The sequence below is a fragment of the Chiloscyllium plagiosum genome, chromosome 7 (assembly GCF_004010195.1).
Source record: "Chiloscyllium plagiosum isolate BGI_BamShark_2017 chromosome 7, ASM401019v2, whole genome shotgun sequence".
NCBI classification, from domain to species: Eukaryota; Metazoa; Chordata; class Chondrichthyes; order Orectolobiformes; family Hemiscylliidae; genus Chiloscyllium; species Chiloscyllium plagiosum.
This window is the reverse complement of record NC_057716.1, coordinates 76104630-76110402: the sequence shown is the minus strand read 5'-3', so window position 1 is coordinate 76110402 and position 5773 is coordinate 76104630. Positions and strand designations below refer to the sequence as shown.

Below are 5773 nucleotides of genomic sequence, written 5' to 3'. Positions count from 1 at the left end.
GTCAGTTTCTTTCTCTCTCTCTCCTGCACTGACCTCACCATGTGCATCCTTTGTCTGTTCTTCTCCCTTTTAAAACTGTCTGCTGCATCGTGATCCTAGTTAAAGCATAGGCACCAACTTGGTGAAGGTGACATGCCAGTTGAATGACCATTGCATTACATCAAAAATGCACTGCCTGTTGCCCTTCCCATCCCAGATCCACATTAATCATTCAACGTTTTATTGCATTCAGTAGAGTTCATCATCATACATATACGACATATGATAATGACACATGCTCCTCCCACTGCACCCTTGGAAGTATCACAGATGATGATTTGCTTTGGTCTAGCATTCACCTCTCTTTTAGTCATTGCCATTTTTTTGGCATCATTGGAATACCAAGTGTTGATTTGCAAGTACCTATAGTGTGGTGCAAGTTGCCTTTGACCAGCATTTGAACTCTGAGCATCTTCAATAATAAATGGGCAAAGGAACAATTACAAATGAAATATAGCTGCAGCTTGCAAATGTATGCTTCATATATTTTCCCTTTGGTGTCCTAGAATGCAGCAGTCATGGATCCTATGCTTTTATCCATCTAACTGACACTTTGCTTATAGCTGTTGTCCCAACATTACAGCTTAGTGATGCCTACCCTATTTCTCTATCTTACACCTGTGGAGGTGACAGTGGTTGTCTCTGCCATTATACTCCTCCTAGGCAAAAGTGAGGACTGCAGATGCTGGAGATCAGAATCAATATTGGGGTGGTGTTGGAAAAGCACAGCAGGTCAGGCAGCATCTGAGGAGCAGGAAAATCAACGTTTCAGGCAAAAGCCCCTCATCAGGAAGCTCCTCCTGTGGATTCCAATGGTGTTCCTTCTACTCTTACAAACCTTGAGATTGCCTCATCACTTGTCTCCACCTCAACACATGCCTCTGCTTTCTGTTCCCGCCTTGATTCCTTTTGGCAGTGATCTCCCTACAGACCTCCCCTACAATTTTTCAGTGCCTAGTACATACTTTCCAGGACTGTATTTGCACAGACCTCTGACCGACTGCAATGAACAACCCTTGGACATAACTGTCCAGACCCTGACTTTGTAGTTCTCTGACTGGACAATTCCCCTGACTGCTGGTCCTGACTTTACAGAAACCTGTTGCCCAGACTGGTGTTGGACATATGCATTGTCTGTACTTGGCCCATTCAGATGAATAACCTTTGTCAAGCCCTGGACTGTGCGTGGAATGTGTCCCTAACTGATTGTACCAGGTCCCCCGACCCTCCCTTGACTGGACTAAGAATGAGCTCTTACCCAATTTCAGACATGCGCAGTGTGTTACTTCCTTCTTGAGAATTATCAACATTTAATTTGTGTGCATGCATGATAAAATAGGAAGCTGCGTGTTTATGAAGTGAGATGTGCAGTTAATAAGGCATTTAACATGCAATAATCTCCTTAATTGACAACTCATCACAGCCGAGTAAGAAACTCCCAACACCTTGCAGATTTGTAAAAGATGTAGTAAGTTGTTCCTGAGGTCAAGACAAACCTTGCCAAATTTGTTGCACAATTTTACCACAACTCTTGCCATAACCCATGCCTTTGAATGCCTAAAATGTTCCATCCTAAGTTTCACATCTTCAGTGGTCTAGAATCTTGTATGCATATTTTAATGACAAGAATTATCATTACCTTCATTGATTTTGAAACAGAGGAAAATTGTTATCTATTGTAAGAAGCTCTTGATATGCTTCATTATGTTGTAAGGGCTTGTGGAAAGCATGCAATTAACATTTTGAATAGATTGTCCAGTAAGACTTCAAGCAGGACCTCAGAGCTTATGTATTCTTGTTATGTTGTGTATAAAATGAACATTATGTTTGCTCACCTATTCAATAAGATTGTTACACCTATTCAGTAAGATAAGCATCTTGTTGATTCAGTTTGGTGCATAATTTCTCTATTTCAACCGTCCTTATTGTTATTCAGTTCTCTTTCATTTTGTGACAGAGGACATGTTACTCTGAGAAATAGAGACAGTTAGACAGTCACATAGAATGACAAATGTTTTATCAATACATAAAAGGACAATTGAAGCTTTGATACTATTGAAAGTGCAGCATTGAAATGCTTTCACTATTTTGGGAGGAGACAGGAATTCTCTCTGCAGTTTGAAGTGATATTCTAATTATATTAGAAATAAAATCAATTTTATTGCACAAGCGTTTCAATTTCTCTCTGAAATGTAGGAATGAAAGGAAGATTATTGCAGGTTCTTTGCTCGACTTTAATTTTAAAATGTAATTGTGGCTGTAATCAGTCGTTAATGTTGAAGGTTTTTCAATGCATTTGTTCTATGCCTGTTTATACTAAGAATGAAAACATAATGCAATATATGCCTGTATCTTGCATGATATTAGTCTTTGCCACTGAAAGACAAGACATGGGCTCCTTTTCCTGAAATGCATTGGCTACGTTTAGTCTATGGTTTGTCAGATTGCTAGCGGGGATACCAGCTGTTAATCCAACAGTTCCCACTCATTCAGATACCCCAGGCAAGAGACAAAAAACATTGTCCATCAAATAAACGTGAGGTTAAAACTATACAAGCCGTTTAAATCATCCAATTTCATTTGTGCAGCCGGTACTGTGTCAGAGCTGCCATGCTTGGCTGAGCCACTGAGCGCCCATGGGGACTGTCAGAGAAATGACTTTGATGGATCACAGTTGTACCTGAAATAGGAATGGCGTAGATTTGTGTAGCAGACTGAAGAGAACTCTGTAGAACCTATTTTCTGTTTTGTCCTGATTAGATAATTTTTCCAATTAACCTCAGGAGCAATGCTTGACGTACTGTCACCAACTAGAAGAAACAAAAATAACAAACTTATATTTGTAAGAGGTTGCAATATTTTTGATTGACTTAATCGTATTTTTAAGTGAAAACTGTGGTTGAGATTTGTAAAAGCTATTTAGCCCAAGGGAGGATTAACAGTTAAAGTGAAATACAGAATGATGTTGGTTGGAGACAAATGTTCAAATACTGGCTAAATTTGACGAGTGTGCATTGTGAGGCAAAATAGCTTATTGAACTAAAGTAACCCATTAACAGTTGAAACCTGTTTTCATGAAGATATACAGAATCACTGTCAAGATTACTTTAAAACAATGGCATATTTACCAAAATATGTACAAGTCATAACTACAGACCAAAACCAATAAGCAGACATACTTCAGCGGTATCTTACATTGTTGATTTCAAGTTAGAACTTTGAAGAAGCTTTCTGCGTATATAAAAAAAAAAAAAAACGAACCAAAATGTTTGTTTGCTAACCTGTGTGTTTTGAAATATGTGTCTTTGAGGAATTTGCATGAACTGACATTGTTTGATGATATCAGAATTAATCTTCTGTTGAAATGCAGAGAACCTATCTCCACAATAATACATGATTTTTTCCAATTGCTTTATCAGATAGACATTTTTAAAAAAATCTCCAATCTGCAAATTTATAAGTAGTCAGAAGTTACTTGGACTGTTTAATTATCCTATAGCTTTGAGATATGTGAGAGGTCAGGAAATAGAGTTGCTTTCTTAAATCTTGAGGGCATATATAACATCCAGTGGGGCTGAAATTACTGAAGAAAATTGAAACAGATGTTCAAAATCAAGTTAGTCTCAAATATTAGGAAAGTTTGAATTAATTAGATGTCTCCTTGCATAATAATTGCTTAAGGTGGATTTTGATAGGCCATTATAATCTTGTCAATGAAATATCCTACTCACCTTGGATGGAAAGGTAAAAAAGTCATGGCAAAGAATGATTGAAAGCTTAAGTCTATCAATTTGGTCAGCTTCCAAAGTGTGCAATTGGTAAGAAGCTGAGCATTCACTGTATGCACTATAACGTATGTGTTTAATTAGCAGTTTGTTAACTGATGGACTGCTAACAAATGTATTGCAATGTTCAAATCTAGTAAAAACAACCAATTTTTATTTCAGATCAGAGGAGAGGCAATGGCCCAATGGTATTATTGCTAGACTATTAATCCAGAGATTCAGGTAATGTCCTGGGAATTTAGGTTCAAATCCTGGCATGGAAGATGGTATAATTTGAACTCAGTAAAATCTGGAAGTAAGCATCTAATGCTGACTGTAAATCCATTGTCGATTGTTGGAAAAAATACATCTGGTTCAGTAATGCCCTTTAGGGAAGGAAACTGCCAACTTTGCCTGGTCTGGCCTACATGTGACTCTAGGCCCACAGCAATGTGGTTGACTCTTAACAATTAAGGATAGGCAATAAATGCTGATTTGGCCAGTGATACCCTCATCCTGTGAATGAATTTTTAAAAATCTACATTTTCTGGCTCCCTCAATCTTGTCCCCTCCTTCTCCCTCCCATACACTCTTTTTGAAGCCTCCCTCTGATCACCACACTTTTGAAACAGTCTCCTTACCTCTTGCTGAAATCATAGCCGCCAACACCCAGCCGAGTCCCAGACATGGCTCACAACCGCTCAAAAATAAAGTGCTCCCTTCAAAGTTAAAGACTGCCTCTGCCTGCCTCAGAAAATCAAGTCTGTCCCCAGCCACTTCCTCACTGCTGGCACTTACTTTCCTAACCACCTGTTGCACTTCCAATTACACTCTGCTTCTCTGCTTTGATTGGAGGAGTTGTCCTTGCCTTTTCTACTTGCATGGGCAACTTTTCTCTGGATTGATTGTTCTGGTGATTGAACTTTCTAAGTGTTTTTGGAACTTTCAAGATCACATTTGCCTGCCACTTTCATATATTTGGAACCCTATAGCTTGGTGTCTCCTGAAATGAAAGGCTAATCACCCAGGAATAGTTTTGTGTTGTGTGTTGTGTCTGTAGTTCATGAGTACAGAATCTCTCATGGAATTGATTCAAGGTCTGACAGCAAACCCTTTGATGGCCTGTCAAACAAAAGGGAGTGTGATCAGCATTGGAAAGCAGCCAGACAAGCAGAAATGTCAGATTTGGCGCAAATAGAATTGCCAATTTATAACTGCCATGTCCAAAAACCAGACAGAAAGTGAAATGTCACAAACTAAGAACCTTTTAAGAATTAAATTTAAATTGTATTTCTCAACAAAGATATTTTTGTACAAATAGATCATGGAAAACAACCATTGGAACAGGGTAAAAGTGAGGACTGCAGATGCTGGAGATTAGAGTCAAGAGTGTGGTGCTGGAAAGCACAGCAGGTCAGCCAGCATCCAAGGAGCAGGAATATCGAAATTTCATGTAAAAGCCCTTCAACAGGAATGGATGCTAATTGTTTTCCATGTAAAGCGCTTGATAAAACTGAAATATTTCAACAGACATTTATCGATGTTGAACAATCATCACTTGAAATGAAATTCAGTTGACAATGCAATTCTCTTTCAAAAATCACTAAATTATCAATGCATACAAACTGAATTAAAAGTGTAAATGAGATATGACTGAATACTTAATATGAAATCTCCTTCATAATTCATATTTTCTAAAGTAGAAAAGTGGCTTAGTGTAAGGCAACTTTCATTTATTCCCAAAAGTAGAAACCTGTTATTAAGTCTGTGAGTAATGGAAAATGAAATAAATTATGAAAATTGACTTTGCAGTAGTTATAGAGTCATAGAGACGTACAGCATGGGAACTGACACTTAGGTTAGGCAGCAGCTGAGGAGCAGGAGAGTCGACATTTCAGGCATAACTCTTCATCAAGACTGGTATGGGGAAGAGGGATGAGAAATAAATAGGGGGAGGGGGTTGGTGCTGG

General features: G+C 38.4%; 1 long non-coding RNA gene across 1 annotated transcript in view; it reads right to left on the bottom strand.

The window, feature by feature from the left end:
* The window catches only part of LOC122552034, a 21745-nt gene extending 17180 nt beyond the window's left edge, over positions 1-4565 (bottom strand). The window contains exons 1-2 of the long non-coding RNA XR_006312273.1: positions 4445-4565; positions 2720-2849 (exon numbers count right to left, since the gene is read on the bottom strand). This is a non-coding gene — a long non-coding RNA (uncharacterized LOC122552034). The remainder of the gene's footprint in view (positions 1-2719; positions 2850-4444) is intronic.
* Between the last annotated feature and the right edge of the window lie 1208 nt (positions 4566-5773).